The sequence below is a fragment of the Triticum dicoccoides genome, chromosome 7B (genome assembly GCF_002162155.2).
Source record: "Triticum dicoccoides isolate Atlit2015 ecotype Zavitan chromosome 7B, WEW_v2.0, whole genome shotgun sequence".
In the NCBI taxonomy this organism is placed as follows: Eukaryota; Viridiplantae; Streptophyta; class Magnoliopsida; order Poales; family Poaceae; genus Triticum; species Triticum dicoccoides.
The window spans coordinates 427660295-427672141 of record NC_041393.1 but is presented as its reverse complement, the minus strand read 5'-3'; the positions used below and the strand labels follow the sequence as shown (position 1 = coordinate 427672141).

The window sequence follows — 11847 nt, the reverse complement described above, 5'->3', positions numbered from 1 at the left end:
CCGCCGCCCCACGCGACCCCCGTTGTTGAGGCGCCCCCTCCTCCACCCTGGCGGCCCCGGTGTCATCCTTTCCCCTCCGCTACCGGCAGGTACTGCCCCCTATTCCAAGATGTCAAAGCGAGGTACGGCGAAAAATTCCCCCCTTCCTCCATTTCTTTCCAGCATGGTTTACCCTGGCTGCCTCATGATAGTCTAGTCTTTGTTGGATCGCGCCGTGTTGTGCTTTGATTTGGAGGCCGAACGCGTGTTTTCCTGCTACCAATAGTCACGATTTGTTCTTGTTCTTGGTGCAAATTTGGTGGTGGTTTAGGTTCATCGGTGGCCATATGTGGTGTAGAAGATGCTTAGGAATGGAGTTGTTCAGCTGTTGCTTGTTGTACTGGTGCTAGATGGATCATTTGCCTCGCCAGTATATAGATCCATTTAGGCCCTTCAAGTGAACATAACTGTGATGCTCTCAGATGCCTGTGACCATCTTTTCTTGTTCCAATGTGCTAAATTAGTCCGTCGTTTTAGGTTTTAGTTCTGTTAAAGGAGCTATTGTGCATGATGCTTTCCTGCTGATTTTTTCATGCCCTGGCGAGTTATTGTATTAGATCTTGGGTGAGGGCATTAGGGTATTTGCATCTCCTAGGTTAAGTGACTGTAAATTTTCTCAACTGCTTGTGTTTAACGTGGCTTGACAAGTAGTTATAATCCTTGTTTAACTTTTGTGAGGAACATTTATGTAATCATAACATGTGTGTGTGTTTGTGTGTCTGTCATACATCTCCATATTATTCTCTTAGTTTATTGAAGATGTTTAGATCCGTCAGTGGTTGTATATGCTGTAGAAGATGTCTAGGAATGGATCTACTCAGCTGATTGTTGGTGCGAGGTTGCTACCTGCTAGGCCCGTGTAGTTGCTTGTTGTACTAATGTGGGATGGATCGTTGCCTTGCCCGTGTTTAAATCCACTTCAGGGCCTTAGAGGGGTTTGGAAGTGAACATGTCTGTGATGCTCTCGTCCTTGTTAGTTGCACATGACTATCTTTTCCTGGTCAAACAATGGTGTCCATGCTTGTTGCTAGATAGATGTTTGTTAGCTTGTACGGGGTAAATTAGTTCTTTGTTTGAAATAATAGTCTGTTAGATGTTCTCTTCAGTGTATAGAAGCTGTCATGCAAGGTGATTTCCTCCCATTTTTCCTCGGCTGGGGAGTTATTGTATTAGATCCTGGATGAACCCTTCGGGCGCATTTGCATGTCTCTGCCCAAGTGGACAGATGATTATAAAATTTATTAGATGCTTGCGTTTATCTTGACTCGCTAAATATATATGATCCTTGTTTAACTTCGAAGAAACATTCATGATATCGTCTAATCATAACATGTGTGTGGCTTATATGTCAATATGTGGTTTATATGGCATGAAATTGGTATCATTAGCTTAAAATATCTCGATAAAACTAAGAAAACGTAGCTCATATTTATTGGTTGTAAATGACGGTGGTAAACGTAGCTCCTACTCCCTCCGTCCGAAAATACTTGTCCTAAAAATGATTGTATCTAGACTTATTTTAGTTATAGATACATTCATTTTATCAATTTCTAGGACAACTATTTCCGGACGGAGGGAGTACATTTGAAGTACTCCAAAAAAACAAAACAATATTATTACTAATGTACCTATGATCAATTTGAAACATGTGCATTACTAATTGGTCTCTTCTGCTGCTTATCAGAGATGGGGGGAGGCGGGCACCGCAGGCTGCACTCTGCCACACCAGAGTACGAGTTGGATGCTTTCGAGTTCTTCAATATCATACTTGAGAATTCATCCGGGAGGCAGGTATGTAAAAGGAGAGATCTCCCCTTCACCCATCTCTTTATGATAACTCTGCTGTTTGCTACATCACTCCTTGTCCCACGCTGTAGAGGCTTCCTGAAACTTTCATGAAGACGCTGGACGGCCATCGGCCAAAGAATGTGAAGCTGCGACAGGACGGCAGCGGGTTTTGCAGGCATTGGGACGTGCAGCTGGTGATCAGGTACGGCCACATGTACCAGTGTCGTGGCTGGGAGCAGTTCTACCGTGCCTAAGACCTGCAGCACGGGTACTTCCTTCTCTTCAGGTACGATGGCGACGCCATGCTCACCGTGAAGGTGTTCAACACGACTATGTGCCGCATGTGCTACCAGGACGACGACGATGCCAGTACATTATGCCTCTTCTTCCTCTACATTTGGCTTTGTCTCACATCGATTGTTAACGGTCATTGTTGCATTTGGTCAGGCAATGGGAGCAGCAGAGACGACTCTGGCTACAAGCAAAGCAGCATCGACTCTGGCTACAACAAAAGCAGCAGTGAGGATGATCCGGAATGGAGTGGGGAAGAAGAGGAGCAGAGTGGGGATGAGGAGGTGTTGGCTGATGATGGGCAAGACATGGTGGTGGCTGAGGATGACCTAGCGATGGTGGTGGCTAACGATGGGCAAGAGATGGTGGTGGCTCATGATGGGCAAGTGATGGTGGTGGCTGAGGATGACCTAGCGATGGTGCTGCATGAAGATGGACTCGCGATGGTGGTGGTGCCTGACAATGACCTCGCGATGGTGGTGGCGCCGGCGATCCCACAGCCGGGCGACATGACCATACCAATTGTGGTAGAAGACTACATCCCACTTCCTTCACTGCCTCGCCGCTCTTGGCGCATCAGGATGAAGAAGCAGAAGAAGAAGAAGGAGGAGTAAACTATGTCAGGTATGTCAGATCTCCAAAATGATCTACACTTAGCTCTGTTTCCTCCGAAATGACCTAAGTTAGCTCTAATATGCTACATCTAACCTAGGTTAGCTCCAATATGATCCATTTTAGCTAGATTAGCTCCAAAATGATCCATTTTACCTACATTAGCTCAAAAATGGCATAATTACTTATGTTAGCACAAAAATGATCTATACTTACCTTATTTTCATCCAAATTGACATAATAAGCTTAGTTAGCTAAACAATGGCATAATTACCTATGTAAGCTCTAAAATGACACAAATAAGGAATAAGAAGAAGAAAAACAAGGAAGAGGAGAAAAACAAAGAATAGAAGAAGAAAAAGAAGAAAAAGAAAGAATAAAATAAGAAGAATGAGAAGTAAAAGGGTAAAAACCTTCTTCTTCTTCTTCTAGCCTTCTTCTTCTTCTAGCCTTCTTCTTCTTCTTCTTCTTCTCCAAAATGACCTAAGTTATCTCTAAGTTAGCTCTAATATGCTTAGTTACCTAGGTTAGCTCAATAAAGACCTATACTTAGCTGCTTTATATCAAAAATGGCATAATATGCTTAGTTCACTCAAAAATGACATAATTAGTTAGGTTAGCTCCATTTTACCTAAGTATGCTTACTTCTTCTTCTAGTCTTCTTCTTCTTCTTCTTCTTCTTCTTCTTCTTCTTCTTCTTCTAGTATTCTTCTTCTAACTTTCTTGTTTCCCATTTTATAGATTTCATTTACTTCACGGAAGCTTGCATGGATGGAGTGCTTCTTTTCCCTTTCTGCTTTTATTTTGTATCAAACAATGTGGAACTTGTTATATGGATGGATAGGTGTTAGATGAACAATGTGAAACTATTGTAATATGTATGGATGGAACTATGTGTTGGTTAAGTATGTATATATGATGAAACTTGCATGTTGGATATGTCTGCTGTGAAATTTGTGTGTTCAAACATGTTTGTTGAAATTGAATGAATCTAAGAAAAAACAGCGGCTATACAGGCTCTTTGCCATCCGCTAGTAGACGGCAAAGAGATTTGCCTTCAGCCAGCAGATGGCAAAGCTGCCACATGGCAGCTACCTATGCAACCTGGGGGCTGGCCTATTTGGTTACTTTGTTGTCCGCTGGCTGATGGCAAAGCACACCGTTAACCCCCTAACGGCCATAAGCTAGCACATGTGCCGTCCAAGTCCTTTGCCGTGGGCTGGCGGACGACAAACACCATATCATCTTTGCCATCCGCCAGCAGACGGCAAAGAGCCCTTTGCCGCAGCCTATTCAGCCAGAGCTGTTGCCGTTTGCTGACGGACGGCAAAGGCCTTTGCCGTACGCCAGGCATGCCTTTGCCGTCAGCCACGGCGGACGGCAAAGTGCCTGATTCCTGTAGTAATTGGTCCGTTATAGAAAAAATCAGATCCGAACCAAGCAAAGAAAGAAATTTAGTGAGCTTGGGTGACACATTTCTGAAAAAAAGACATTTACTGTCTCTTCTATCTCCCGGAGAATGGGTTGGCGACGAAGTAAGTATATTAGGACAGGAAGGTGCTATTTGATTAGGAGTATGTGTCATCTAATATACTATGTATACATTTAATTGTAGGTCATAAATACGTACATAAATTGCATGATTGCTATGGAGTTTCTACAAGTAAGGTCAGGTGCAAGTGTGTTCTTAGAGAATGCATGCATCTCTAAGATGATGAAGATCGTTAGCTATCTGCCCTCAGATGACATGGATGCTGCACCAGCATGGATATTAAACACAGCCAAAGCGTATTGGGAAAATGATATGGTTAGTCTTGCTTTTTTACATATTTCTATGAATTACAGCGAGGACGACCGATTAGTTCACATACGAGTACAACTGAAATAATCATTTTCTTCAGATATACATTCCAATAAACATGGACGACGTTCACTGGTTCCTATGTGTTATAAATTCCAGAAAACAATGGGTTCAAGTGCTCGACTCGCTAGGCCCATACATGAGCCGCAAGGACCTCACTGATACAGTTAGTACTTAGTCCTACAACCCCATCTTTTTTAAGAAGATTTTTTTTCTTATTTCTTGCTTGTGATGCTTATACTTTTTCCATTTGTTGGTACAACAGCTAGAAGGACTGGAGAATTTATTCAAATATGCATCCAAGCACATGGAATTAAAATCTGATAAGTGGACTGATCTAGATGTTACAACATGGAAAAGAGAAGAATATATTAAGTGCAGTCTTTAGATGGATGGGTACACCTCCTAATATAACTCAGAGCATTTGTGCCTAACAGGGCACATTTGGTATGCTATTATGTTTATTTTATCACTGCATAGCATTCCTGAAGCATATTTGATCAAGATATTTGGTATGCCAATGCAATTCTTTATCTTATTGTATGCCAATGCAATTGAAACAACACCTCTCATGAGGTCTGGCCTAAATAATAGAGCTCAAGGTGATACATTTCATTGGGCTGCATATAGAAATGCGTTACGATTTACCAATCTTTTTTATGCAGTCATATGCCTACTTAGAGTAAGCAGTCACACATTAAGTTGTAGTATCAGCTATGCTAGCAATATTACAGGAGAAGCAGAGCGTTTTCTATTATACTATTAGGTAATGAGCATAGAGCAAGTGTTTCTTTCCACACCTGCATAAATGTTATTTGGATATAACTCCAGGCCTTATTTTTTTACTTCTCCATTTGTACCATCTTGCAATTGGAAGAAGCAATGTAAAAATATCATTCTACACACTTGAAGAGATCAAGAACACACACTGAAATTGCTATTAGCATTACCTGTGATATAAATAGAGGGAACTATGAAGCAACCGCTTTGTGGTACCTAGAATAGTTATTTTCCATCATTTGGTAAGGAAGTGTGTTCTACTAAGTGTACAAACTAAAGTTGCATGAAAAATAGAGTAATGGAGACAAAGCCTACTTGAGGATAGATTGAACTGTCCTTTGCAAATAGTCTAGTCTATTGCAAGCCATTATGACAACAGCGGTGACAGAGAGATCAGTCTGATCCTGTAGAGCACGTACGCGAGCTGCGAACTCCTGCCCAGAGTGATTGTTCGTCGCACTGGATCTTGATCCAATTCGGTATCCCTGCTCCCGCATTGCGTCGACCAGCTCACATCTCGATCTCCTCTGAGGCAGTAGGATGGAGGTGGTAGAGTTGATCTAGGGAAGACCTGCGGGGTTGGCAGTGAGGCAAGGCCGTGGTGGTTAGAGGAGGGGGCGAGGCGAGGCCGTGCTGGGGATAAGGGCCAGCGGGGCAAGGCCCTGATGGGGATAGGAGGAGACAAGGCAAGGCCGTGGTGGTGGTGGGGGGTGCCGGTCGACGTCGTGCCGGGAGAGGATGCAGCGTGCTTTAGAGTAGGCGCCATGCTACAGAAGAGGCGGCTGGCGGAGGAAGAAGTGAGGAGTGGAGAAAGCAAAGTGGTAGTGTCCTGGAGAGCATATACTAGAAAGACCGAGAAAGTGATAGTGCGACGGGTTACATCCTGTTTTTTTATTTTAATTTTCACGGGCTGCTCCTTATTAGTGTTCCTCTGGTTGCTTTTTTTTTCTTTTGCAATCCAACCTCCGGTTGCTTTTCTATCACCAAATTACGCCACCCAGATTAAACAGTACATTGACCAAATGGATCATCGGTCGTGTATCTTTTGTTTATTTTCTTGTATCTATGATCGACAACCCATTCAGTGAAGTAATAATTATATGGGTTCCTCTCAAAATAATTATACATTGACAAATCCATTTTTTAATTGATAACCCTTTTGTTCATTTGATTTATATAAAACATATGGGTTTAGAAATTCAATTATTTTATTGATAGCCCTTTTGGTCATTTGATTTATATTAGCGGCAAACGTTGTTCAATTCTTTTTTTATGGAGCGTAACCGTTATGACAGTGTGGTTCAGCCATCATCCTTTTATGATACTATTTTTTATTAATATTTTTGTTATTAAGCATAACAAAATTTATTTATCATCAAGGTCATCTTGTGGTCTATGGATGTTAAATTACATGGAGTACTTCATAGGAGATAGTTTGTACGACACTCCCAAACAGGTATATTTTGCATCGTATAATGATACTAATTATTTCATGTTGTATCATTATTTAAAAACTAAGTCTTATTATAACTTCACTTTAGGTTCACATGACAGATTTTAGAACAAAATTAGCTGTCATTTTAGTCGACTCAGAATTCAATGATGACGATATAAGAAACCGAGACTTGGACGATGATGAAACGAACACGGATCCCGCTGATTGTATGATTGTCGAAAGACCTCCTAACAAACCTAAAGCATCCAACTCATCGTCACAAGTTGAGCTCATCTCGCAATCATTTATCCTTTCGCCGTCTGTCACTCCAACAAACGACGACTTAATAGATGAACTTTGCTTGTTCATCAGCATGGTTGATTATGTCCCGATGCTAGAGTAAGACACATCTTTGTAGTTCATTTTTGTTTCTAATAAACTATTACTCTTGTTTAATGACAAAATTCCCATTTCACAGGGGCGAATGGGTGAAAAGCTCTCATCCTTACCAGTTTAAACCTGAGACAATTAAAGAACATATTGAAAAATGATGAGTACATGGATGCTGATTGTTTTAACATGACCGTGAGGATACTAGCGTGCCACGACGTCCAGCTTGCTAGAGACGTCCCAGTACACCACATGGATCTACGATTCTGTGTAAGTTAATTTAGTCACATTTTACATTTTGCCCTATTCTACTAATATTTTCTTACAATATTGTAGTCCATGTCCCACTATGCACAAGTCCCAAGTCATCATGACGGTATGGACATTGCTATGTTGGCACAATTGTTTGATAGTTGGCCTGATAGCAATGAGTATCACATCTCAGAATGTGATACGGTAAGATTTAAATCGAAATTCATTGTTTATTTGGTCTTAATGAATGATAATGATTGGTGTATTTCTAAATGCATGTATCATTGTAGATTTTATTTCCTTGTGACATTCTTGGGTTATTTTTATTGTTTGCCTTGGACCAACATAAAAAAGTTGTTTATATTTTGGACCCGCTTTCAATACCCACTTTCGGAAAGCATATACTTGAAATTATGGCCAAGGATCTAAACCTTGCACTCCAAGCTGCAAACCCTGCCTTCAAGGACGACATTTTGATATGGGGATGCAAAGTTCCTGTTGTTCCCACAAACTCATATGGGTACGAATATTGTCAATACATCACAATATTAATTGATTCATTCAACTCGCATGTAACATTTCATACATGCAGTCCCCTGTCTGGTTATTTGGTTTTCAATTTAATGCACTCATGGCACGATGGGACGCTACATTTTCCAGTACCCAAGGTAAGTATTGACACCATGCTCATTTCTACACACGTTACACATGTTTTTTAATAACAATGTTATATAATGCATATATAGGATGATTGTGAACTGAGGAAGCGATTTTTGGTTCATACTAGTGGTTGGGGCGCACCCTGGTGCGCCGCCTGAGAGGGAGTTGGGGCGGTACCAGGTGGAGTGCGCCCCTTTCCCTTTGTTATATGTACTAATATACACACATTTTTATTTGCATTTTCTGCTCTGTGTAACACATTTGTATGAATTTAACTTAGTGCAACTAACTAATAGTTGTTGCACTCACAATTTATTCTTTTGGTATCTTTGTACAAATTTAGCATGGAATCATCAATATCTAAGCAAAATATGCAGGCATACAAAGGTAGTTCCTATCAAACAAACCACTAAAAATATGTTGGCATACAAAGGTATTTCCCCATCAAACAAAACACTACAATATGCCGCACTTACAGCTCTCGGCCTCCTTTTCTGTCTCTCCAGCACCTCGCGCCAAGAGGACAACGATGAAGATGCCACATATTTCTTCTCCTCGTCCTTATCCTCGGCCCCACACTCTGAGGGAAGAGGACGAAGGCACATATTGCTCGAGCTCGTCTGTGTCTCCGGCGCAGATTGCACCATATCTGTGCCTAAGCAGAAAAAAAAACTATTAGACCATCAGAACAAATATTATTTAGCAATCACTGAAATTAAGGAGAGGAAGGATGAGAAAAATAGAAGTGCATACATACAGCTATATGTTGGTAAAACAAACATACGACAGGCGGGCTAGCAAAATTTGGTTATATATGATAATCATCAAGTCTTCAGAATTGAAGATCAGTACTAACATGTGGTTCAGTGCCCTCAATATGTGCTTATAAATTGTCATGATTCAGCAACACTTTTTGTAATAATGCAAGAATTTTTGTTTTCCAGAGTTTGAATTACTAATTGGAAGCACCCTCTCCACATGTCATACCTTGTACATCCCTAGCAGAAAAAGTCTCGCTGGCTGTGTATGCCGTTGCAGGAAAACTACGTCCGAACATCACACATTGAACTGATGATTGCTGTTAAATCGATGTGTTAATAGAACCTACTCTTGACAGAACTACAGAAGTAACCTAAAGAGAATATCTCTAACTATTTACCTCAACGGAACTACATTAGTAACCTGAGTATTTACTCTAACAGAACTACGGAAGTAACCTAAAGAGAAATGATTTTCAGAAAGCATTTTTTTCTATAGTGATATCTTTCAGCAGTCTTCTGCAGCCATACATAAGTGTTATGAGGTATATCTAAAATGCCTTCGGCCCTACACGCATACTATGAATGAACATTTGTCCATCCTACTAATATCTTAGACAAACAAATTGAAGGAATTAAGTAAATCGTCGAGCATCACCTGGCTCGGAGCACTCAGCTAATCTACAATAAGTTCAGAAATGAATATCCTTGGCAAAGGTTCATACATACGAGTTCTGGTGTATCCATCATTGTTGGGAAGGGAAAACCATAATGCTCTTAGTTTTTTTCTGCTGGAAACCTTAGTTCTTCACGAGACTTGTAACCAAAACCAGTAAAAAAATATCAGCAATTGAGTTTATACCATAACCGTCAACCTGTAGTTACAACAGACATGAAATTATTATCACAATAATCGACATCACACAAACTGTGCATTATTTAACACAGTGCTTGTAGATAGCCAACTAAATTTTAAACCCTAGCCACATCGTTAAATAGTATGCATTGCCATTTCTCACAAGTATCAAAATCTATGAATACCATTATGGTGTTCCAATAGGTACTAATGTTTCAGTTTTAAATTATCCACAAAAAGATTCTAGCAAAAAATCATAGGACAATCTATAAGAAGCAGAAGAGTCTTTCTTGTAAGCACATGTTAAGCTCGTATGGTCATACCGATCGCCCTGGCTTTCACACCTCCCAGACGCTTCACTTGGCTCCACATGTACTCAACACTTCCACTGGAGGTGGCCTTCCTGTCCTCCTTGTAATTTCAAATCTCGGGTATGATGGTTTTGTCCGCCAGCCTGCCACATTCTTCAATTTCCACCAAACAATTGATTGCAGCCTTGTAGACCTCTTCACCCCATTCAACATGTAGCTCTAACAGATCGACATCAATCTCGTAATCACACAAGTAGTAGTAAAATCTCAGAAATTATCATCTCCACAAATGACAAGGAACACAGGCTATGGTCTGTAAAAAACTTGAGGTTCAGTCAAGATAGCGCAGAAGTACCTTAGGGATATTGGTGTTGCAGAGACGGTGAAGCTTTGCACTATTGTTGTTTCTGCAAACCTCCTTCACAAAAACAGGCGGATGAAAAGCCTGTGTACAAAAAACTGTTCGTGAGGCCAACACAGGGATGCAGAGAGGATAGCCTTCAGGAATGAAAGAACAAAATGATAGGCCAAAAGACTAAGAAGGGGACTGAGAGAAACACTGAATATGGCTGAAGAAATAACACCGAGTATGACTAAATAATTTACACTGAATATGACATATGATGAACAAATAACACTGAATATGACTGAAGAAAAATTGATAAACTGAAGAAATAACACTGGATATGACTAAAGATAAACTGATAAATTGAAGAAATAACACTGGATATGACTGAAGATAAATTGATAAACTGAAGAAATAAATAACACCGAGTAACAGAGAAAACATCCACATTTTCCTGTGAGCTGCAGAGTTCAAAAAATAAAGAGCCACACGAAGCTATTCTCACCTGATTGCTTGGTTGCTCACATTCACAATTCCAAATCCCTTATCCCAAATCCATTTGATTGCTAGTACTGCACAAAGGCAGCATCCATCTCCAGTGATTGTTAAATCCATCACCCCAGATCCATTCGTCATGCTAGAGTTCATAATGCCAAATAAATTGCAGCACACATCAAGCCCTACGATTTGCAAGAACCTTACAAAATCAATAAGTTCAGGGATGGGGGCAAGATCTTAACATACAACAATCAAAGAATCTGCCACACATTGCCTCGAGCCAGGGTCTCATCGACATCTAGATGCGGGTATGGGAAGAGAAAGAGGGCAGGGAGAGGAGGAAGGTAGTACCTGTGTGTGAACGAGAGGCTGGCCTCAGTGGCTCCCGTGGTGGCAAGGACGACGATGGTGGTGAGGCACCCTGCACGGCTGCACCACACTCTCCTCCAGCCAGGCTCCTCCTCCGGCGGGGCCTTGACGTCCTCTGGCTGCCGTCGTCCGGGTCGAGCTCCGCCTCCGGCGACTTCTTCGCCGCAAGTCCTCAAGTAGAGGGAGAGACGGTGCACGGGATCGATGGCTGCGCGTTCCCCTACTATTTTCCTCTGGCGACAGCGGCGCTGGCTTGGAGACGTGGTGATGGAGGGTGGCGGCGGCTGTGCGAGGGAGGAAAAGGTGGGGGAGAGAAAGAGGGGGAAGTGGAGTCGCTCGCTAGCCGGTTTAGGGTTTCACCGCTAATATTTTTTTCTGCTTCTCTCGTTCGGTAAACTCGACACAGTAAAACCGCCAGGTGTACACGCCCAGCGAGCGCCCATGCCGCGACGTTTAATTTTGAAGTATGAAGAGAATCAAGTTCTAAACAATATCCCGATCTTAGAACGAAGCATCATAGATCGGATCAAAAGATGGACATTCCAGAGAGGAACATTATCAAATAATGATTACTAGATAATGTTCCTTAGTTGTTATTTTT

At 41.5% G+C, this 11847-nt stretch overlaps 1 long non-coding RNA gene across 10 annotated transcripts; it reads right to left on the bottom strand.

The window, feature by feature from the left end:
* Nucleotides 1-8444: 8444 nt before the first annotated feature.
* LOC119338456 lies at nt 8445-11572 on the bottom strand. Of its 10 annotated transcripts, none has more exons than XR_005164010.1 (6): nt 11229-11572; nt 10885-11059; nt 10046-10478; nt 9596-9741; nt 9096-9186; nt 8445-8763 (listed from the first exon to the last, which is right to left on the bottom strand). It is a non-coding gene; the product is annotated as an uncharacterized LOC119338456 (long non-coding RNA). The 10 variants fall into 10 exon arrangements; XR_005164014.1 differs by lacking the exon at nt 9096-9186 and having other exon boundaries at nt 10046-10271; nt 10389-10478; XR_005164009.1 differs by lacking the exon at nt 9096-9186 and having other exon boundaries at nt 10885-11076.
* Between the last annotated feature and the right edge of the window lie 275 nt (nt 11573-11847).